The sequence below is a fragment of the Neofelis nebulosa genome, chromosome 15 (genome assembly GCF_028018385.1).
Source record: "Neofelis nebulosa isolate mNeoNeb1 chromosome 15, mNeoNeb1.pri, whole genome shotgun sequence".
Taxonomy (NCBI): domain Eukaryota; kingdom Metazoa; phylum Chordata; class Mammalia; order Carnivora; family Felidae; genus Neofelis; species Neofelis nebulosa.
Genome location: NC_080796.1, coordinates 5,041,762 through 5,065,572, shown reverse-complemented (window position 1 = coordinate 5,065,572; position 23,811 = coordinate 5,041,762). Strand labels below are relative to the sequence as shown.

The window sequence follows — 23,811 nt, the reverse complement described above, 5'->3', positions numbered from 1 at the left end:
GGGGAGAATGATATAGAAAGATCCTAAGACCCTGTGCAAATGTGAGAGCGAAGACATCATGATTTCAGGGTACCAGGGACCTTCTTTGTACCATGTCAGCACAGAGGACAATAGAAGACATCTTTAGATTAGAGGAGAATTTTATAAGTGGATCGGTGCCTTTGCGTACTTCATTTGGATTGATTTGTGGACATTTTAACTTTCAGAAATAAGAGTGCACAAAAGGAACTCCAACTTTGGGATTTGAAATTTGACCCCAACTTCGTGTCCTACTCAGGAAGAATTATGAAAGAAGTAAGAATTCTTCAAAGAAGCAGAGCGGTAAGACCATTTCAAAGTGGCCATGTTTCTTTATCTCTCTTTTTCTCAGCTTCTTCTTTTTCCATAATTTTATCTTCTAATTCACCTATTCTCTCCTCTGCCTCTTCAATCCGAGCTGTAGTCACCTCCATTTTATTTTGCAGCTCATTTATAGCATTTTTTAGCTCCTCCTGACTGTTTCTTAGTCCCTTGATGTCTGTAGTAATAGATTCTCTGCTGGCCTCTATACTTTTGTCAAGCCCAGCAATTAATTTTATGGCTATTATTTTGAATTCATTTTCTGCTATATTGCTTACATCGTTTTTGATCAGTTCGTAAGCTGTCGCTACTTCCTGGAGTTTCTTTTGAGGAGAATTCCTCCGTTTGGTCATTTTGGATAGTCCCTGGAGTGGCACGGAACTGCAGGGCTCTTCCTCTGTGCTGTCTGGAGTAACTTGAGTTGGTGGGCGGGGCCGCAGTCAGACCTGATGTCTGCCCCCAGCCCACCGCTGAGGCCACAGTCAGACTGGCGTGTACCTTATCTCCCCCTCTCCCAGGAGCAGGACTCACTGTGGAGTGGTGTGGCCTCTGTCTGGGCTACTTGCACACTGCCAGGCTTGTGGTGCTGCTTCGATGGGATCTGGCGTATTAGCCGGGGTGGGTCTGCAAGGTGCACAGGGGCGGGAGGGGCAGGCTCAGCTCGCTTTGACTTCGGTGGTCCGCTTTGGAGGGGCCTAGTGGCAACGGGAGGGAGACAGACCTGTCGGAGGGACGGATCCGCATGAGCACAGCGTTGGGTGTTTGCGCGGTGCAAGCAAGTTCCGTGATGGGAACCGGCTCCCTTTGGGATTTTGGCTGGGGGGTGGGCGAGGGAGACGGCACTTCCAGCGCCTTTGTTCCCCGCCAAGCTGAGCTCCGTTGTCCGGGGCTCAACAACTCTCCCTCCCGCTCTCCAAGCACAGCAGTTGACTTATAACATTCCAGATATTAAGTCCCACTGGCTGTCAGAACACACTCCATCCGGCCCCTCCGCTTTTGCAAGCCAGACTCGAGGGCTCTGCCTTGCCGGGTGGGCTGGCTGCCCCTCCACCGCCCTGGCTCCCTCCTGCCAGTCCGTGTAGCGCGCGCCGCCTCTCCACCCTTCCTACCCTCTTCCGTGGGCCCCTTGTCTATGCTTGGCTCCGGAGAGTCTGTTCTGCTAGGCTTCTGGTGGTTATTGGGGTAAATTAGGCAGATGTGGGTGGAATCTAAGCGATCAGCAACCAATCCTTCTGAAATACAAGCAATTATCAGGGAATACTATGAAAAATTATAGGCCAACAAACGGGACAACCTGGAAGAAATGGACAAATTCCTCAGCACCCACACACTTCCAAAACTCAAACAGGAAGAAATAGAAAACTTGAACAGACCCATAACCAGCGAAGAAATTGGATCAGTTATCAAAAATCTCCCAACAAATAAGAGTCCAGGACCCGATGGCTTCCCTTGGGGAATTCTATCAGACATTTATAGCAGAGATAATATCTATCCTTCTCAAGCTGTCCCAAAATATAGAAAGGGACGGAAAGCTTCCAGACTCATTCTATGAAGCCAGCATCACTTTGATTCCCAAACCAGACAGAGACGCAGCAAACAAAGAGAACTACAGGCCAATATCCCTGATGAATACGGATGCAAAAATTCTCAGCAAGATACTAGCAAATCGAATTCGACAGCATTTAAAAATAATTATTCACCATGATCAAGTGGGATTCATTCCTGGGCTGCAGGGCTGGTTCAACATTTGCAAATCAATCAATGGGATACATCACATTAATAAGAGAAAAGATACGAACCATATGGTCGTGTCAATTGACGCAGAAAAAGCATTTGACAAAATCAGCATGCTTTCTTAATAAAAAAACCTCGAGAAAGTTGGGACGGAAGGAACATACTTAAACATCCTAAAAACCATTTATGAAAAGCCGACAGCTAATATCATCCTCGATGGGGAAAAACTGAGAGCTTTCCCCCTGAGATCAGGAACACCACAGGGATGTCCACTCTCACCACTGTCGTTTAACATAGTGTTGGAAGTGCTACCATGAGCAATCTGACAACACAAGGAAATCAAAGGCATCAAAATTGGCAAAGATGAAGTCAAGCTTTCACTTTTTGCAGATGACATGATATTCTACATGGAAAACCCAACAGACTCCACGAAAAGTCTGCTAGAACTGACACATGAATTCAGCAAAGTCGTAGGATAGAAAATTAATGTGGAGAAATCAGTTGCATTGTTATACACTAATAATGAAGCAACAGAAAGACAAATAAAGTGACTGATCTCATTCACAATGGCACCAAGAATCATAAAATACCTAGGAATTAACCTAACCAAAGGTGTCAAAGATCTGTATGCTGAAAACTATAGAAAGCTTAGGAAGGAAATTGAAGACGATACAAAGAACTGGAAAAACATTCCATGCTCATGGATTGGAAGACTGAAATTGTTAAAATGTCAATACTACCCAAAGCAATCTACATATTCAAAGCAATTCCAATCAAAATTGCACCAGCATTCTTCTCCAAGCTAGAACAAGCAATCCTAAAATTTGTATGGAACCACAAAAGACCCCGAATAGCCAAAGTAATATTGAAGAAGAAAACCAAAATGGGAGGCATCACAATCCCAGACTTTAGCCTCTACTACAAAACTGTAATCATCAAGACAGTATGGTATTGGCACGAAAACAGACACATAGACCGATGGAATAGAATAGAGACTCCAGAATTGGACCCACAAATGTATGGCCAACTCATCTTTGACAAAGCAGGAAAGAATATCCAATGGAAAAAAGACAGTCTCTTTAACAAATGGTGCTGGGAGAACTGGACCGCAACATGCAGAAGAATGAAACAAGAGAACTGTCTTACACCATTCACAAAAATAAACTCAAAATGGATAAAGGACCTGAATGTGAGACAGGAAACCGTCAAAACCCTAGAGGACAAAGCAGGAAAAAACCGCTCTGAACTCTCAGCTGCAGCAATTTCTTCCTTGACACGTCTCCAAAGACAAGGGAATTAAAAGCACAAATGAACTATTGGGGCCTCATCAAGATGAAAAGCTTCTACACTGCATGGAAACAATCAACAAAACTAAAAGGCAACCGATGGAATGGAAAAGATATTTGCAAATGACCTATCAGACAAAGGGCTAGTTTCCAAAATCCATAAAGAACTCACCAAACTCCACACCCGAAAAACACATTCTCCAGTGAGGAAATGGGCAGAAGACATGAACAGACACTTTTCCAAAGAAGACATCCAGATGGCCAACAGGCACATGAAAAGATACTCAATGTCACTCCTCATCAGGGAAATACAAATCAAAACCACACTGAGATATCACCTCACGACAGTCAGAGTGGCTAAAGTGAACCCATCCAGAGACTATAGATGCTGGAGAGGATGCGGGGAAATGGGAATCCTCTTGCACTGTTGGTGGGAATGCAAACTGGTGCAGCCACTCTGGAAAACAGTGTGGAGGTTCCTCAAAAACGTAAAGATAGATCTACCCTATGACCCAGGAAGAACACTGCTAGGAATTTACCCAAGGGATACAGGAGTGCTGATGCATAGGGGCACTTGTACCCCAATGTTTCTAGCAGCACTTTCAACAATAGCCAAATTATGGAAAGAGCCTAAATGTCCACCAACTGATGAATGGATAAAGAAACTGTGGTTTATATGCACAATGGAATACTACTTGGCAATGAGAAAGAATGAAATATGACCTTTTGTAGCAACGTGGATGGAACTGGAGAGTGTTACGCTAAGTGAAATAAGTTATTCAGAGAAAGACAGATACCATATGTTTTACTCTTATGTGGATCCTGAGAAACGTAACAGAAGACTATGGGGGAGGGGAAGGAAAAAAAAGTTAGGGAGGGAGTCAAACCATAAGAGACTCTTTAAAACTGAGGATAAACTGAGAGTTGATGGAGGGTGGGAGGGAGGGGAAAGTGGGTGATGGGCTTTGAGGAGGGCACCTTTTGGGATGAGCCCTGGGTGTTGTATGGAACCAATTTGACAATGAATTTCATATTTAAAAAAGAAAAGACTCCACCAAACACCTGCTAGAACTGTTACATGAATTCAGCAAAGTCACAGGATATGAAACCAATGTACAGAAATCAATTGCATTCTATACACCAATAATGAAGCAGAAGGAAGAGAAATTAAGGAATCTATCCCATTAACAACTGCATCCCAAACCATAAGATACATAGGAATAAACGTATCCAAGGAGGTAAAAGATCTGTACGCTAAAAAGTATTGAGAGCTGATGAAGAAATTGAAGAAGACACAAAGAATTGGAATGACATTCCACGCTCATGGATTGGAAGACAAAATACTGTTCAAATGTTGATACTCCTCAAAGCTATCTACAGCCTCAATGCAATCCCTATCAAGTAACATTAGCATTCTCCACAGAGCTAGAACACACAATTCTAAAATATGTATGGAACCGGAGAAGACCCCGAATAGTTCAAGTGATGTTGAAAAAGAAAACCAAACATGGAAGCATCACAATTCCAGACCTCAAGCTATGTTACAAAGCTATAATCACTAAGAGAGTATGGTACTGGCACAAACACAGAGACATACATGAATGGAACAGAATAGAGAACCCAGAAGTGGACTCACAAGTGTATAGCCAAGTCATGTTTGACAAAAGAGGAAAGAGTATCCAATGGAAAAAGACAGTCTCTTCAGCAAATGGTATTGGGAAAACAGGATAGTGACATGCAGAAGAATGAAATGGGACCGCTTACCTACTATACACAAAAATGAACTCAAAATGGATGAAAGAGCTAAATGTGAGACAGAAAACCATCACAATCCTAGAGGAGAAAACAGGCAACAGCCTCTTGACCTCAGCCACAGCAACGTCTTAATAGGCATGTTTCAGGAGAGAAAGGAAACAAAAGCAAAAAACAAAAACAAAACAAACAAACAAAAACAAAACTCTTGGGACCTCATCAAGATAAAAAAAGCTTCTGCACGGCAACAGAAACAACCAACAAAACTGAGGGAATCAGAGAAGGTATTTGCAAATGACATATCAGATAAAGGGTTAGTTTCCAACATCTGTAAAGAACTACCAAACTCAACACCCAAAAAACAAAGAATTCAGGGAAGAAATGGTCAAAAGACATGAACAGACGTTTTTCCGAAGAAGACAACCAGATGGCTAACAGACACATGAAAAGAGGCTCAACAGCAGTCATCATCAGAGAAATACAAATCAAAAGCAGAATGAGATACCACCTCACACCTGTCAGCATGGCTCAAATTAACGACGCAGGTAACAATCGATGTTGGCGGGGATGCGGAGAAGGGGGAACACTTTTGCCCTGTTGGTGGGAATGCAAACTAGTGTAGCCACTCCGGAAGACAGTATGGAGGCCTGCCAAAAAATTAAAAAGAGAGCTACCCTACGTCCTAGCAATTGCATGATTAGATATTTATCCAAAGGATACAGGAGTGCTGATTCAAAGGGGCACATGCATCCCAGTGTTTATAGTGGCACTATCAATAATAGCCAAATTATGGAAAGAGCCAAGGTGTCCAGTGACTGATGAATGGATAAAGAAGATATAGATCTATATAGATGTATATATCTGTCTATATATATGTGTGTATATATATATACATCTGTATAGATATATATATCTGTGTATATATATATCTATATATATAAGTCAGTCAGAGAAAGACAAATATCATATGATTTCACTCATGTGTGGAATCTAACAAAATAGATGAACATAGGAGAATGGAAGGAAAAATAAGGTAAAAACAGAGATGAAGACAGTCCATAAGTGACTTGATTAACTCTTCACACACTGAGGACTGTTGGAAGGGTGTTGGGTAGAGGGATGTACTAAATAGGTGATGAGCATTAGGAAGGGCACTTGGTGTGGATGACCACTGGGTGTTCTATGGAAGTGATAAATCATTAAATTCTATTACTGAAACCATTATTACACTATATGTTAACCAACTTGGTTTAAAAAAAAAAAACTTTAAAAAAGATGATTACAGACAGAGTACATTCGAAGCCCAGAGGGAGAACACATCTATTCTATTAAAAGACGCTACTATTATATTAAAAGAACAAAACAAGGCTTCGCACATCCTTGCTTTGTCTTTCTGATTTCATACCTCCCACTCTAAGTCTACAAAGCAGCAGGTATAAGCCAGCTGTTTCCAGAAACCCTCTCCCATTGATTCCTACCTGAGTGCAGTTCCCTATCTGACGACTATTCATCATCGGTTCCAGAGTCAGACAGGCTCTCCAACACCCAATCTTTAGAGACACAAGCATGAGCAAGCAGGTTATTAGACACAGGGGCTCCACCATTCCTGTAACTCCCTCTGAGGCCATGCTGGCTCAGCCGGCATCACTTGCCCTTCCTCTGGGTCCTCAGACCTTCCCTGGGCTTGGCAAAGGCAGAGCCCTTCCACAAGGCATTGACCACAGTTGCAAACCTTCAAGCAAGAGAAAGGATCCCCCTTCATCTGGTACTTCCCCAGCTGCACTGGATCATGATAGCTCTCACCCGCACAAGAAGGTGCCACCTGCGCAACCTGACATTCCAACGGTTACAGACATACATAGGGTTTGGCGGGTTCCACGAGCAGACCCTGTGCCCGGCTCAGAGCAGCTGCCCAGAAGAACCCTCTGTGAGGGTGGGAATGTTCTGCGTTGTAAACCTGCGTCTGCCGGGCACCAGAAACGTGGCTAGTGCGGCTAATGGCTATGTGGCAAGTGGCTTCTGCCCTGGATAGCACAGCTTTAGGATGTACACATGAGGAAGACGTGACCTCCCAGTCCTGGAGGTTTCTGCAGAGGAGCTTGCTGGCCTGATCTGACCATTCCTTTGTCGGTTCTCCCTGGGCTCATGCATATGTGGCAGCCACTGCGTGAGACCCTGGGGACACTTCTGGTGGAAGGTCAACACCCAGGTCTGAGGGGAATCCCAGCAGGGGCACATTATAAACAGAGTGAAGAGCATGACACCCCCACACTCATGCTGGATGTAATCAGAGCCGCGGGGCAGAGGGGGAGCACCTCACTGTCTTCAGGAGCCCACCCTTCTCATTCTGATCTGGACCAGTGCCTGGGCAGACAGCTAGCATAGTGTGGGGCCCAACAGGCCTGGGTGAGCTGAGGAGGGACCTTTCCACCCCTAAACGAGTTCCCAGCCCAAGGCTGTGAACAGCAGGCGTTTATTGGGGCCAAACATGGGCTGCCTAGGGCTGAGCCCCTGGGGGACGAGCAATGACGGAGAGACTGTCGGTGCCCTTGCAGTGACCATCCAGAGCTATGGCTCCTGTGCCCATGAGTGGAAGGAAGGTCAGAGACAGTATTTGGACCTGTCAGTTCCCATACCTTTCAGACAAACTCTCACACGGATGTCCTCGGGCCAGGAAAGAGCACAGCAAGGACCACCTCCACTCTGGGATCAGCCCCCACCACTTTGCTGAGCTCCCTGTGCACTGGAGCCTGTGCCCCTCTCACCTCCCCTGCAACTAGAATGTTCTACAGCTGCCCTGGTCACATGGGATGAGATCCCTTTTGTATGAATGTGTTTCCAGCCAGACAACCCTTGGCCAACAGTGTGTAGACAAGGACTGGCTGTCAGGTGACGGCCAGAAGCAGGTGAAAAGTGAAAACTGGTCCCTCCTGGCCCAGGTGGATCAGGCCTGGAAACGTACTTGTGTCTGGCCTGACCCTGGTTCCATCCCTGCTGGCGTGTCCCAGGTGGGAGAACAGGAGACCTGACTCCATTGTCTGCTCCTCCCCAGTGTCCACCAATGAAAGAGTCTGGTAGATGGAGAAGAGGCTGGCACAGGAAGGACGCCCCTCTCCCCAGGCTTTTAGGAAGATGTCCATACGGTGCTCTCACCCGGCATGCCGGCTCGTCCTGCCTCATCCCACCCAGAAGGAGCCCAAATGTCATCCTCGGTGAGGACAAGGCTGGGCCCAGGTGCTGATGCTACACTGATTCAAATAATCCTGCCACCGTGGTGTCCCCTCCCACCCTCACATAGCCTGGATGTCCTTCATGTCTTCCCTCTGCAACCCATCAATATTTCCCGCTTAACATCTAGTCCAAGACCTTGGACCGTGCTCTCACCCTTTCAAGCTGAAGTATTTGAAGGAGCAAGGGCCCTTAGAGCCTGGCTGCTGGTTTCATTCCTGCATTTGACCACACACAGCAGGCATTAACTTCCACACCCCTGGGATACCAAGATCTTGAGAGAAAGGATTTCTAGAAGCTGGAGGATCCTCTTCTCAGATGCCCTCCAGAACTGGGTGTGGCACACACCTGCACCAGGGGCCACCTGCCCCAGCCCTCCAGCTAAGAGGGGGAGGATTCCCTTCTCAGGCTCCTTGAATCTCCTTTTTGGAAAGGATAGGAGGGGCAGGAAGGCAGTAACCCTGGGGCAATTATCTCTTTACTGCTGAAGTATGATGGAGCAAGGACTCTGGGATCACTCTAGTCTCAGCACTGGCGGGTGCCCCACACAAGGAGGATCAGGAGCAAGGACTGAAATTATTACTGATGACAACCTCAGCCTAGAAATTCAGGGTCTGCCTCAGAAAGTAGAGGCGTGAGAGAAAGTACTAGGAATTGGGGGTTAAAGGGCCTCGTCTCCCCGTCCAGCCCCCATCCCCACAGCCCGTGCCAACCCCTCCATGATTCATCACTTCCATAAGCTTCCTTTCCTCAGAGGCCAATTAGATACCATGAGGGCTCCTTCTCCTTAATCAGGATCGATCCAAGTGCCCTGAAGGCAATGCAACAGCCTCCTCAGAGTTGAGGTCTACCTTGAACTGAAGTCATGATTCACAGAATCCTATGGATTCTGAAAACATATTTCCCTTTCAGAATCCTGTGAATGTTTTCCTGGCTATTAATAGGACTTTTTTCAGCCTAAACAAGCTATGTTTGGTGTATAATATACTAACTGTATTTAAATTGTCCATATTTATATCCTTTGACATACAGACACACATGAAGCTCGGTGATGGGATTTTTCTTATGAATGGCAAAGTTCACACCAGCAACTGTGCTCTTTAGGGACATGTTAATCTAGAGGAACATAAACTTCTCACACAGAGACCACATACAAGCACGTACCTGCTCACTCCACACACTCGTCAGTTCACAAAGAGACTCACCCATCTCCACGCACACAAACTCACTACCTGAATGCCACACGAGTGCCTGTAAACACGTGAACATGGTTTTACCCTTCGACAAATCGCTTTGTCACTACGTCTGTGATCCTCCTTTCATTGGAAACCCAAAATCAGAAGCACTCCCCTGACTAAAGACAGCACATGATTGATTCCTGAATACCTACCATTCTCCATGGTTCCAGAGACCACAGGAAGCTATAGAAAAGAAAATAGCATAAGGGTAAGAAGGTGAGGCACACTGATTGCACCACTCTTTAGATCTTGGTGATATTAGGATCCAATAGGGAACACAGTGGTTGAGTCAAAGGCCACAAAAGCAAATGAATAGGATGCCTGTCAGAAGTTGTATATTCTGGGGGATGTGTCTCTCAAGTTCACTTAGTATAGAGACTCTCAAATTGTTCACCCAAGCAGGAAAAATGCTTCTGATAAAATTAATCCTAACACATTATTTATCACCAGGTTTGGCACTGCCGCTGGTCAATGTCCCCCTCACCAAGGTAACAGTTGGCGAGAGACAACCACTCACCACTGTCCCCGCCAAGGAAAGTAACAATATCATCTACCATGTATATTGTCAAATTTAGAACAGAAGTTGATTGGAAAGACACTAAGAAAGTATTGTGTTCCTCAGGGGAAGACAGGCCAGCTCACCTCACCAACAGCCTGGTGCCTCCTGACAGGAAAAGCCCACATCTTTTCCTCCACAGGGACACCTAGAAGGACACAGTACACACATCAGTACATCGTTAGTACTGCTCAAGAAAGCTCAGGGACTTTTCCTTGATAGGAACATGGGCAGAGCATACGGCGGATTTCCTTACCTGCATGGACTGAATATTACTGCTGAGCCACACTCAGTAATAATCATTGAAATGTGCAGTGGGAGGGTTTTTTTTCCAGAATATAGACATTGGTCATTGTGCAGTGTCAGTGGCACATATCTCCTGGGGCAAGACACATCTCTCGCTGTCTCCCCTGTCTCTCTGTCTCTCCGTCTCTCTAATGAACGTGTGTGTCTCATTCTCTTAGTGTGTTTCCCTGTCTCCTTCCGTCTCTCAGTTTCTGTCTGACTCATACATGCACTTACACACACACACACACACACACACACACACACACACAACCACAGTGAATACATTGTCTTCCTCACACTGTGAACATGGACACAGGTTCTCCCCTGGGAAAACTGTCTTTTCTCCTCACCCTCAAGCCTCTGTCCTACAGGGAACCTGGAGTCAGGGTAGCTCTCCAGACTGATGCCAGCAGGAATATCCCAACTTCCTGACCACATAGATTATTTCATCAGCAGGGGACTGATTCCAAAGTACATACCATATTCCATTGCTCCCGCATCCACCTGATTGTAGAGAAAAGAAACACCATCAGGGTCAGATCATGATGAACTCTCATTGCACTGGGCTCTCATTCTCCTCTGGACTTTAGGAAACTAGATGGCACACAGTGCTTGAGTCAAAGGTCCCCAGTAGCAAATGAATAGCATGCCCGTCAGAAGTTGTTCTTTACTGGGGATGTGTCTCTGAAGACCACTGAGGATGCCGACTACAAAATTCCTCACCCAAGCAGGAAATATAGCTACTCAGGAAAAGATCGTATGACACTGTTTCTTAGCAGGATTGGCATTGCCAGTGGTTAATGTGCTCTCGATCAAGTTACAGTTGGTAAGGGACAACCACTCACCAATCTCCCTATGACAGAATTGAATGCTATCATGTAAAATGTACATAGTCCTATGTCACCGAATATGACTGGAGATACACTAAGTAATCAATGTGTCTTCCATAGGCAAAGACAGGCAGGCTCACCTCAGCAACACCTTGGTGTCTCCTGACAGGAATGGCCCACACATTTTCCTCCTTAGGGACACCTAGAAGCATACAGAATATATGTCAGTATGTTGTCGGTAATGCTCAAGAATACCGCAGGGACTGATCCTTGATAAGAAAATGCGCCACAGCATATGCAGGCTTTGGTTGCTTGCATGGACTGAATGTCACTGCTGACCACGCTCAGCTGTATTTCTTGAAGTGTGCGCTATGAGGAGCTTTTGGAGAAAGTGGACATTGGCCATTGTGCAGTGTCAGTGGCACATATCACCTGGCAAAACTCACATCTCTCTCTCTCTCTCTCTCTTTTTTCCATATGTCTGTCTCTTTCTGTGTGTGCCTGTCTCTCTGTCTGTGAGGCTCTCAAGTAAACACACACACACACGTACACACTCACAGTTACACTACATACAGACACATACAGAACAACACCAAGACTCATGCACAGAGCATCACTCTGCAATCAAGGAATACATTCTCTTTCTCATACTGTGGAAACATGGACATAGTTTTTCACCTAGGACTTCGGTCTCACACCCCCCACTTGGCCTAAGACGTCCCAGGTCTCTGGAATCAGGGTAGCTCTCCAGATTGAACACAACAAGAATGCCCCACCTACATCAACATCTAAACGTTTTCCTCAGCAAGAAACTGTTTCCAGAATACGTACCTTCTTCTCGTGCTCCTATGGCCACCTGAATGTTAGGAAAGAAAACACCATCAGGGTGAGATCACGATATACAGTATTTGCACCACCCTTGAGTTCTCTTCGTGACTTTAGGATACAAGATGGGACACAGTGGTTGAGTCAAAGGCCACAAAAGCAAATGAATAAGATGCCTGTATGATGTTGTTTTCCCTGGGGATGTGTCTAAAGAACACTTAAGATGCAGAGTACAAAACTCTTCCCCCAAGGAGGGAATATTGCTGCTAACGAAAAAGATCCTTTGACACTGTTTCTTACCATGCTTGGCACTGCCAGTGGTCAGTGTCCCCCTGACCAAGGTTACAGTTGGCAAGAGGCAAGCACTCCCCACTCTCCCCACCAGGGCAAGTAACAATATCGTCTAAAATGTACATTATCATATTTACAACAGAAGTTGATTGGAAAGACACTAAGAAAGCACTTGTATGTCTCAGGGAACGACAGGCAAGCTCAACTCTGCAACAGTCTTTTGCCTCCTTACTGCAACGGACTGCAGCTTTTTCTCCACAGGGACACCTAGAAGGACACAGAAAACAGGTCAGTACATTGTTGGTGCTGCTCAAGAATAACTCAGGGACTGTTCCGTGATATGAATATGGGCCAGGCCATACAGAGGTTTTGGTAACCTGCATGGACTGCATGTGACTGCTGAGCCTCACTCAGCAATAATCTTTGAAGTGTGCAGTAGGAGGAGTTTGCTGAGACACTAAACATCGGACATTGTGCAGTGTCAGTGGCACATATCTCCCGGGGAAACACACCTCTCTCTCTCTCTCTCTCTCTCTCTCTCTCTCTCTCTCTCTGTCTCTGTCTCTGTCTATGTCTCTCATGTCTCATTCTCTTTGTAAGTTTCCCTGTCTCTTTCTCTGTCCCTCAGGTTCTGCCTCTCTCAAACACACTTGTGCGTCCACACACACACACACCACACACTGATTATATTGTCTTCCTCACACTGTAAAAATGGACATAGGTTTCCCCTGGGAAATCTGTCTTCTCTCCACACCCTCAAGCCTCTGTCCTACCAGAACCCTGGCGTCAGGGTAGCTCTCCAGACTGATGCCATCAGGAATGCTCCAGCTTCCTGAACATATAGATTCTTGCATCAGCAGGAGACAGATTCCAAAATAAATACCATATTCCATTGCTCTCTTGACAACCTGAATGTAGAGAAACAACACCAGGGTGAGATCATGATGTAAACTCATAGCACTGCTCTTTGGTTCTCCCCTTGATTTTAGGAAACCAAATAGCACACAGTGCTTGAGTCAAAGGTCCCCAAAAGCAAATGAATAGTATGCCTGTAAAAGGATTTTTTTCGCCTGGGATGTATCTGCCAAGACCACTTAGGATGGCGACTACAAAATTCTTCACCCAAGCTGGAAAAATTGCTGCCTACGAAAAAGATCCTAGGACACTGTTTGTTACCAGGTTTGCCGCTGCCAGTGGTAAATGTCCCCCTGACCAAGGTTACAGTTGGCAAGAGCCATATACTCACCACTCTCCCCACCAGGGAAAGTAAGAATATCATCTACCATGTAAATGTTAATATTTACAACAGAGTTGATTAGAAACACTCTAAGAACACACTTGTGTTCCTCAGGGAAAAACAGGCAAGCTCACCTCACCAACAGCCTGGTGCCTCCTTAAAGGAGCGCCCTGCTCCTTTTCCTCCTTCGGGACACCTAGAAAGACACAGAATACACGTCAGTACCTTGTTGGTGCTGTTTAAGAATAACACAGGGACTGTTCCTTGATATGAACATGGGCAGGAGCACATGGAGGCTTAGGTTACCTTCATGGACTGAATCTTACTGCTGAGCCATGCTCAGCTGTATTTCTTGAAGTATGCACTATGAGGAGTTTTTGAGAATGTAGACATTGGTCATTGTGCCGTGTCAGTGGCACATATCTCCAGGGCAAACCCACATCTCTCTATCTATCTCTCCCAGTCTTTCAATGTGTCCGTCTTTTTATGTGTGTGTTTTTGTCTGTCTCTGAGTGTCTCAATAAAACATACACACACACACAATCACGTGACATACACACACATACCGAACAACCCCAAGAGTCATGCACACAAAATCACTCCGCCCACAAGGAATACATTATCTTTCTCATACTGTAGAAATATCGTATAGTTTTTAACCTGGGACATCGGTCCTTCCCCCACCCTCAAGCACCAGTCCTCCCAGGACTCTGGAATTAGGGTAGCTCTCCAGACCGAAGACAACAAGAATGCCCCACCTACATCACCACCTAACATTTTCCTCAGCAAGACACTGTGTCCAGGATACATACCTTTTTCCCTTGCTCCTGCGGCTACCTGAATGTTAGGAAAGAAAACACCATCAGGGTGAGATCATGATATACGGTATTTGCACCACTCTTTGGTTCTCTTGGTGACTTTCGGATACAAGATGGGACACAGTGGTTGAGTCAAAGGCCACAAAACCCAATGAATAGGATGCCTGTCAGAAGTTGTTTTTCCCTGGGATGTGTCTCAAGACCAATTAGGATGCCAACTACAAAATTCTTCACCTATGTAGGAAAAATTGCTGCTGACGAAAAATATCCAATAACACTCTTTCTTACCAGGTTTGGCACTGCCAGTGGTAAATATCCCCCTGACCAGGGTTACAGTTGGTAAGAGGCAGCCACTCACCACTCTCCCCACCAGCAAAAGTAACAATATCATCTCAAATGTACATTGTCACATATACAACAGAAGTTGATTGGAAAGGCTCTAAGAAAGCAATTGTGTTTGTCAGGGAAAGACAGGCAAGCTCACCTCAGCAACAGCCTGCTGCCTCCTTTCAGGAATGGCCAGCAGCTTTTTCTCCTTAGGGACACCTAGAAGGACACAGAATACACATCAGTACCTTGTTGGTGCTGCTCAAGAATAACTCAGGGACTGTTCCTTGATATGAACATGGGCCAGAGCATATGGAGGCTCTGGTTACCTGCATGGACTGAATGTTACTGCTGAGCGACCGTCAGCACTATTCCTTGAAGTGTGCAGTATGAGGATTTTTTTGAGAATGCAGATATTCGTCTTGTGAGGTGTCAGTGGCACATATCTCCGGGGGAAAAACACATATCTCTCTCTCTCTCTCTCTCTCTCTCTCTCTCTCTCTCTCTCTCTCTCACCTCACTCTGTTATGAGTGTGTCTCGTTCTCTTTGTGTGTTTCCCTGTACCTCATTTTCTGTCTCTCTCAAACACGCGTGTGCGCGCACACACACACACACACACACCACAGTGAATACATTGCCTTCTCACATTGTAAACATGGAAATAGGTTTTCCCCTGGGAAATCTGTCTTGTCTCCACACCCTAAAGCCTCGGTCCTACAAGGGACCTAGAGTCAGGGTAGCTCTGCAGAATGATGCCCCAGATTCCTGCCCCAGATTCCTGACCATATGGATATTTTCATCAGCAGGAGACAGATGCCAAAATACCTACCATATCCCATCGCTCTCTGGACGACCTGAATGTAGAGAAAAGAAACACCATCAGGGTGAGATCATGATGTACATGCATTGCACTAGTCTTTGGTTCTCCTCTTGACTTTAGGAAACCAGATGGCACACAGTGCTTGGGTCAAAGGTCCCCAAAAGCAAATGAATAGGATGCCTTTCAGAAGTTGTTTTTCCTGTGGATGTGTCTCTCATGAGCACTTAGAATGCCGAGTACAAAATTCTTCACCCAAGTAGGAAAAATTGTTGCTGATGAAAAAGATCCTAGGACGCTGTTTCTTACCAGGTTTGGCACTGCCGGGGTAAATGTCCCCCTGACCAAGGTGACAGTTGGCAAGAGGCAACCACTCCCCACTCTCCCCACCAGGGAAAGTAACAATATCCTCTACCACGTACATTGTCATATTTACAACAGAAGTTGATTGGAAGGACACTAAGAACGCACTTGTGTTCCTCAGGGAAAGACAGGCAAGCTCACCTCAGCCACAGCCTTCTGCTTCCTTTCAGGAAGGGCACGCAGCTTTTCTTCCTTAGGGACATCTAAAAGGACACAGAATACATGTCAGTACCTTGTTGATGCTGCTCAAGAATAACTCAGGGACTGTTCCTTGATATGAACATGGGCCAGAGTTGATGGAGGCTTTTGTCACCTGCATGGACTGAGTGTTACTGCTGAGCCACGCTCAGCTGTATTCCTTGAAGTGTGCAGTATGAGGAGTTTTTGGAGAATGTAGACATTGGCCACTGTGCAGTGTCAGTGGCACATACCTCCTGGGGAAGGGCACATCTCTTGCTATCTCTCGTCTCTCTCTGTCTCTCTCTCAATGTGTCTGTCTCGTTTCTGATTCTCTCAAACACACACACGCGCACACACACACACACGCTAACAGTCATGCCACACAGACACACAGAGAACAATCCCAAGACTCATGCACACCAAATCACTCCACACTCAAAGAATACATTATCTTTCTCATAGTGTAGAAACATGGACATAGTTTTTCACCTGGGACATTGGTCTTCCCCACCCCCCCACCTTGGACAAAGTCCTCTCAGGACTCTGGAATCAGTGTAGCTCTCCAGACTGAAGACAACAAGAATTCCTCACCTACAGCACCATCTAAACATTTTCTTCAGCAAGAAATGTTTTTCGAATATACATACCTTTCTTCTCTACTCCTGCGGCAACCTGAATGTTAGGAAAGAAAACACCATCAGGGTGAGATCATGATGTACATTATTTGCACCACTCTTCAGTTCTCTTGGTGACTCAAGGATAGAAGATGGGACACAGTGGTTGAGTCAAAGGTCCCCGAAAGCAAATGAATAGGATGCCTGTCAGAAGTTGTTTTTCCTGGAGATGTGTCTTCCAAGACCACTAGGGTGGCGACTACAAATTTCTTCACCAAGCAGGAAAAATTGCTGCTGAGGAAAAAGATCCTTTGACACTGTTTCTTACCAGGTTTGGCACTGCCAGTGGTAAATGTCCCCCTGACCAAGGTGACCGTTGGCAAGAGGCAACCACTCTCCACTGTCCCCATCAGGGAAAGTAACAGTATCATCGAAAATGTAGACTGTCATATGTACAACAGAGGTTGATGGGAAAGCCTCTAAGAAAGCAATTGTGTTCCTCAGGGAAAGACAGGCAAGCTCACCTCAGCACCAGCCTGCTGCCTCGTATCAGGATGGGGCCGCCACTTTTTCACCTTAGCGACACCTACAAGGACACAGAATACATGTCAGTGTCTTCTTGGTGCTGCTCAAGAATACCTCCGGGACTCTTCCTTATATGAACATGGGCCAGAGCATATTGAGTCTTTGGTCACCTGCATGGACTGAATGTTACTGCTGAGCTACCGTCACAATTATTCCTTGAAATGTGCAATAAGAGGAGTTTTTTGAGAATGTAAACATTCGTCTTGGGCAGTGTCAGTGGCACGTGTCTCTTGGGGAAAACACATCTCTCTCCCTCTGACCTCACTCTCTCTGTCTATTATGAGTGTGTCTTGTTCTCTGTGTGTTTCCCTGACTCTCATTTCTGTCTCTCTCAAACACACACACACACACACCACATAGTGAATACATTGTCTTCTCACACTGTAAACATGGGCATAGCTTTTCCCCTGGGAAATCTGTCTTTACTCCACCTCCTAAAGCCTTGGTCCTACAAGGAACCTAGAGTCAGGGTAGCTCTCCAGAACGAGGCCAGCAGGAATGCCCCAGCATCCTGAGCATATAGATTATTTCATCAGCAAGAGACTGATTCCAAAATACATACCACATTCCATTGCTCTTTCCAGGACCTGAATGTAGAGAGAAGAAACACTATCAGGGTGAGATCATCATGTACACTCATAGCACTGCTCTTTGGTTCTCCTATGACTTTAGGAAACCAGATGGCACACAGTGCTTGAGTCAAAGGGCCCCAAAAGCAAATGAATAGGATGCCTGTCAGAAGTTGTTTTTCCTGTGGATGTGTCTCTCGTGAACACTTTGGATGCCGAGTACAAAATTCTTCACCCAAGTAGGAAAAATTGCTGCTGATGAAAACGTGCTGATAACACTCTTTCTTACCAGCTTTGGCATGGCCAGTGGTAAATACCCCCTGACCAATGTTAAAAATGGCAAGAGCCACCCACTCACCAGTCTCCCCAGCAGGGAAAGTAGCAATACCAACTAAAATGTACATTGTCGTATTTACAACAGAAGTTGATTGGAAAGACTCTAAGAAAGCACTTGTGTTCCCCCGGGAAAGACAGGCAAACTCACCTCAGCAAAAGCCTACTGCCTCATGTGAAGAAGGGCCCGCAGCTTTTCCACCTTACAGACATCTAGAAGGAAACAGATTACATGTCAGTATCTTCTTGGTGCTGCTCAAGATTACCTCCGGGACTCTTCCTTACATGAACATGGGCCAGAGCATACGGAGGCTTTTGTTACCTGTAGGGACCGAGTGTTACTGCTGAGCCACACTCAGCAGTATTCCTTCAAGTGTGCAGTATGCAGAGATTTTTGAGAATGTACACTTTGGTCATTTTTCAGTGTCAGTGGCACATATCTCTTGGGCAAACCCACATCTCTCTCTCTCTCTCTCTCTCTCTCTCTCTCTCTCTGTCTCTCTCAATGTGTCTGTCTCTTTCTGTATGTGGCTTTGTCTCTGAGTCTCTCAACAAAGGACACACAGACACAACATACACAATCACAATCCCGCGACACACACACACATAAAGAACAACCCCCAGAGTCAACACAGAAAATTACAACCGCACACAAAAAATACAGTTGCTTTCTTCTACTGTAGAAACATCACCTAGTTTGTCACTTCGGATGTAGGTCTTTCCACCAGTCCTCCCAGGACTCTGCATTGTAGCTATTGGTCATTGTCCTGTGTCAATGGCCCATATCTCTGGGCCAACGCACATCTCTGTCTCTCACTCTCCCTCTCTTTAACTGTGTCTGTCTCCTTCTGTGTGTGGCTCTGTCTCTCTGTCCCTGAGTCTCTCAGGAAAACACACAAACAAACAGAGATATGCATACACACTGACAATCATGCGACATACAGACACATACAGAACAACCCCAAGACTCGTGCACACAGAATCACACCGAGCAGAAGGAATACATTACCTTTCTCATCTAAAGAAACAAGGACATAGTCTTCACCTGGGATGTCGGTCTTTCCCCCCCAAACTCGAGCACCATTCCACCAGGACCCTGATATCTGGGTACTCTCCGGACTGAAGAAAACAGGAATACCCCACCTACAGCGCCTCCGAAACATTTTCCTCAGCAAGAAACAATTCCCAGAACACATACCTTTTTCTCGTGTTCCTACAGCCACGTGGATGATAGGAAAGAAAACACCATCAGGGTGAGATCATGATATACACTATGTGCAACACACTTCAGTTTTCTTGGTGACTTTTGGTTTTTTTTTGTTTTTTTGTTTTTTTTGGTTTTTTTTAATTTTTTTTTCAACGTTTTTTATTTATTTTTGGGGCAGAGAGAGACAGAGCATGAACGGGGGAGGGGCAGAGAGAGAGGGAGACACAGAATCGGAAACAGGCTCCAGGCTCCGAGCCATCAGCCCAGAGCCTGACGCGGGGCTCGAACTCACGGACCGCGAGATCGTGACCTGGCTGAAGTCGGAAGCTTAACCGACTGCGCCACCCAGGCGCCCCTCTTGGTGACTTTTGGATACAGGATGGACATAGCGGTTGAGTCAAAGGCCACAAAAGCAAATGAATAGGATGCCTATCAGAAGTCCTTTATCCTAGAGATGTGTTTCTAAAGAACACTGAGGATGCAGCCTACAAAATTCTTCACCCAAAAGGGAAAAGTGCTGCTGCCGAAAAAGATCCTAGGACGCTGTTTATTACCAGGTTTGGCACTGCCAGTGGTAAATGTCCCCCTGACCAAGGTGACCGTTGGCAAGAGGCAACCACTCACCACTGTCTTCATCAGGGAAAGTAACAGTATCATCGAAAATGTAGACTGTGGGGCGCCTGGGTGGCGCAGTCGGTTAGGCGTCCGACTTCAGCCAGGTCACGATCTCGCGGTCCGTGAGTTCGAGCCCCGCGTCAGGCTCTGGGCTGATGGCTCAGAGCCTGGAGCCTGTTTCTGATTCTGTGTCTCCCTCTCTCTCTCTGTCCCTCCCCCGTTCATGCTCTGTCTCTCTCTGTCCCAAAAAATAAAATAAACGTTGAAAAAAAAATTTTTAAAAAAAGAAAATGTAGACTGTCATATGTACAGCAGAGGTTGATGGGAAAGCCTCTAAGAAAGCAATTGTGTTTGTCAGGGAAAGACGGGCAAGCTCACCTCAGCACCAGCCTGCTGCCTCGTATCAGGATGGGGCCGCTGCTTTTTCACCTTAGCGACACCTACAAGGACACAGAATACATGTCAGTGTCTTCTTGGTGCTGCTCAAGAACACCTCCGGGACTCTTCCTTATATGAACACGGGCGAGAGCACACGGACGCTTTTGTTAACTGCATGGACCAAATGGTACTGCAGAGCCACGCTCAGCAGTATTCCTGGAAGTGTGCAGTATGCAGAGATTTTTGAGAATGTAGACCTTCGTCATTTTTCAGTGTCAGTGGCACATATCTCGTGGGCAAGCCCACGTCTGTCTGTCTCTCTGTCGCTCTCTCTCTCTCACCCTCTCTTGAAATGTGGCTGTCTCTTTCTCTGTGTGGCTTTTTCTCTGCGTCTCTCAGGAGAATACACACACACACACAGACATACACTGTCACGATCCCGCGACATACAGCCACATACAGAACAACCCCCAGACTCAACACACAAAATTACACTGCACACAAGGAATACAGTATCTTTCTTCTGTAGAAACATCACCTAGTTTGTCACCTGGGACGTTGGTCCTTCCTCCCCCACCCTCGAGCACCAGTCCTCCCAGGACTCTGAATTGTAGATATTGGTCATTGTCCAATGTCAGTGGCCCATATCTCTGGGCAAACCCACATCTCTGTCTCTCTCTCTCTCCCTCTCTTTCACTGTGTCTGTCTCTTTCTGTGTGTGGCTCTGTCTCTCTGTCTGAGTCTCTCAAGAAAACACACACACACACACACACACACACACACACACACACGCATACACACTCACAATCATGCGGCATACAGAGATACAGAACAACCCCAAGACTCATGCACACACAATCACACGGCACAGAAGGAATACATTGTCTTTCTCATACTATAGAAACATGGGCATAGATTTCACCTGGGATGTTGGTCTTTCCCCCCCACACTCAAGCACCAGTCCCCTCAGGACTCTGATATCCGGGTACTCTCCAGACTGAAGACAACAAGAATAACCCACCTACACCTCATCAGAAACATTTTCCTCAGCAAGAAAGAGTTTCCAGGACACATACCTTCTTCTCGTGCTCCTACGGCCACCTGAATGTTAGAAAAGAAAACACCATCAGGGTGAGATCATGATGTCCAGTATGTGTACCATTGTTCAGTTCGCTTGGTGACTTTGGGATTCAGGATGGGACACAGTGTTTGAGTCAAAGGCCACAAAAGGAAAAAATAATATGCCTGTCAGAAGTCGTTTTTCCTGGAGATGTGTCTCTCAAGACCACTGAGGATGCCTGCTACGAAATTCTTCACCCAAGCAGGACAGATTGCTGCTGACGGAAAAGATCCTAGGACACTGTTTGTTACCAGGTTTTGCACTGCCAGTGGTGAATGTCCCCCTGACCAAGGTGACAGTTGGCAAGAGGCAACCACTCACCACTCTCCCCATCAGGGAAAGTAACAATATCATCAAAAATGTACATTGTCATATTTACCACAGATGTTGATTGGAAACAGTCTAACATAGCACTTGCGTTTCTCAGGGAAAGACTGTCAAGCTCACCTCAGCAACAACCTCATACCTCCTTGCATGATTGGCCCGCAGTTTTTCCTCCTTACGGTCACCTAGAAGGACATAGAATATACCTCAGTATATTGTGCTGCTCAAGAATAACTCAGGGAGTGTTCCTCATATGAACTTTGGCCAGAACATACAGAGGCTTGTTTACCTGCATGGACTGAATGTTACTGCTGAGCCATGCTCAACTGTATTTCTTGAAGTGTGCAGCATGAGGAGTTTTTTGCGAGTGTAGACCTTTGTTATGTGCAGTGTCAGTGGTACGTGTCTCCTGGGGAAACACACATCTCTCCTCTCTCTCTCACCTGTCTCTCTCTCTCTTAGGAGTGTTTCTCATTGTCTTTGTGTGTTTCCCTGTCGCTCACTTTCTGCCTGTCTCAAACACACACACACACACACACACACACACACACACAGCACAGTGAATACATTGTCTTCTCACACTGTCAACATAGACACAGGTTTTCCCCTCGGAAATCTGTCTTTTCTTCACACCCTCAAGCCTCTGTCCTGCAAGGAACCTGGGTTCAGGGTAACTTCCACACTGATTCCAGCAGGAATGCCCGATCTTCCTGACCATATTAATCATTTCATCAGTTGGTTAAGTGTCCCACTCTTGATTTCGACCCAGGTCATGATCTCAAGGTGTCTGGGATCAAATCCCTGACTGGGATTCCACCCCGCTCCCTCAATCAATCAATCCATCAATCAATCAATGACCTTTTAAAAGTTGCCCAACAGAGCATCTAAACTGATGCAGTGAATATGAAAAAACAATGTGGAAGTGCTTCAAGACATTTAAAAAAGAAGTACCATTTGATCCAGCAATCCCACTTTGGGCTAACACATCCAAAAGTATTGAAATCTGGTCTTCTGAATGATACCTACACTCCCTTGTTCTGCATTCACAAAAGCTAATATAGCGAAACAACTGAAGGTCCATTGATGATCAAATGCACAAAGACAATGTGGTGTGTCCATACAATGGGTGACTATTCAGCCTTAAAAAGGAAGGAAATCCTGTCATTTGTGACAACACGGATGGCCCTGGGGGACTTGGTGTTAAGCGAAATAAGCCAGACACAGAAAGACAAATACTGCAGGATGACACTTACATGTGGAACCTAAAATAGTCAAATGCATAGGAACAGAGAATAGAATAGGGGCTGGAGGGAGGGGAAAGGGAGGAAATGTTGGTGTTCAGGGCACCAAGTTTCATTTATACAAAAGAAGTCAGTTCTGGAAACCTACCTTGCAGCATAGGGCCTGTGATGAACTGCTTGAAAATCAGTAAGAGTGAGTTTGTAGGTTGAGTACCCTTACCACGAAAGACACAGAAGAAAAGCTCCAACAGACACTGTGTGGGCAAATACCTTTATCTGGGTGAGACAGGATAGAAATGAGAGCAATCCAGTCATTGAGAGCGTGGGGTTGGTGCCTGTTGGGCTGTGCCTAAGTTCCCTGTACTGCACAATGAAAACTTTCTTAGGGGCTGCTTATATGTCTTATGGTATGAAGTTGAAAGTGATTAAATGCAGGAAAAGTCTTCGGGGAAAAATGACCGATGGTTCAGAAGCAGTGTGTAAGTGTTCAGTCACTACATGTCTGGAACATTAACCTAAACACTTGGTAGTGGTTGAATCTAGAGTGGGGACTTGGATGGCTACAGGACAAAGGAGGATGGAAGCTTCCTTTTCATCCTGTCCATGGCTAGGATGCTTTACAGCTCATGGGGAAGTCCTGTTACCACCTCCTGGGATCCCCATATCAACCCCGTGGGGCAGAGAGGGCAGGGCCTGTGACCCATATTTTCTGTGA

The 23,811-nt window shown here is 45.9% G+C and overlaps 2 long non-coding RNA genes across 6 annotated transcripts in view; one reads left to right on the top strand and one right to left on the bottom strand.

The window, feature by feature from the left end:
* Positions 1-23,811, top strand: part of LOC131495943 (uncharacterized) — a 47,331-nt gene that overhangs the window by 14,465 nt on the left and 9,055 nt on the right. For all 5 annotated transcript variants that reach the window (XR_009254186.1, XR_009254187.1, XR_009254185.1 and 2 more), the window contains one exon: positions 207-321. This is a non-coding gene — a long non-coding RNA (uncharacterized LOC131495943). The remainder of the gene's footprint in view (positions 1-206; positions 322-23,811) is intronic.
* LOC131495942 (uncharacterized) lies at positions 320-10,323 on the bottom strand. The gene is made up of 5 exons (XR_009254184.1): positions 10,220-10,323; positions 9,730-9,760; positions 6,590-6,661; positions 1,449-1,571; positions 320-1,060 (listed from the first exon to the last, which is right to left on the bottom strand). It is a non-coding gene; the product is annotated as an uncharacterized LOC131495942 (long non-coding RNA).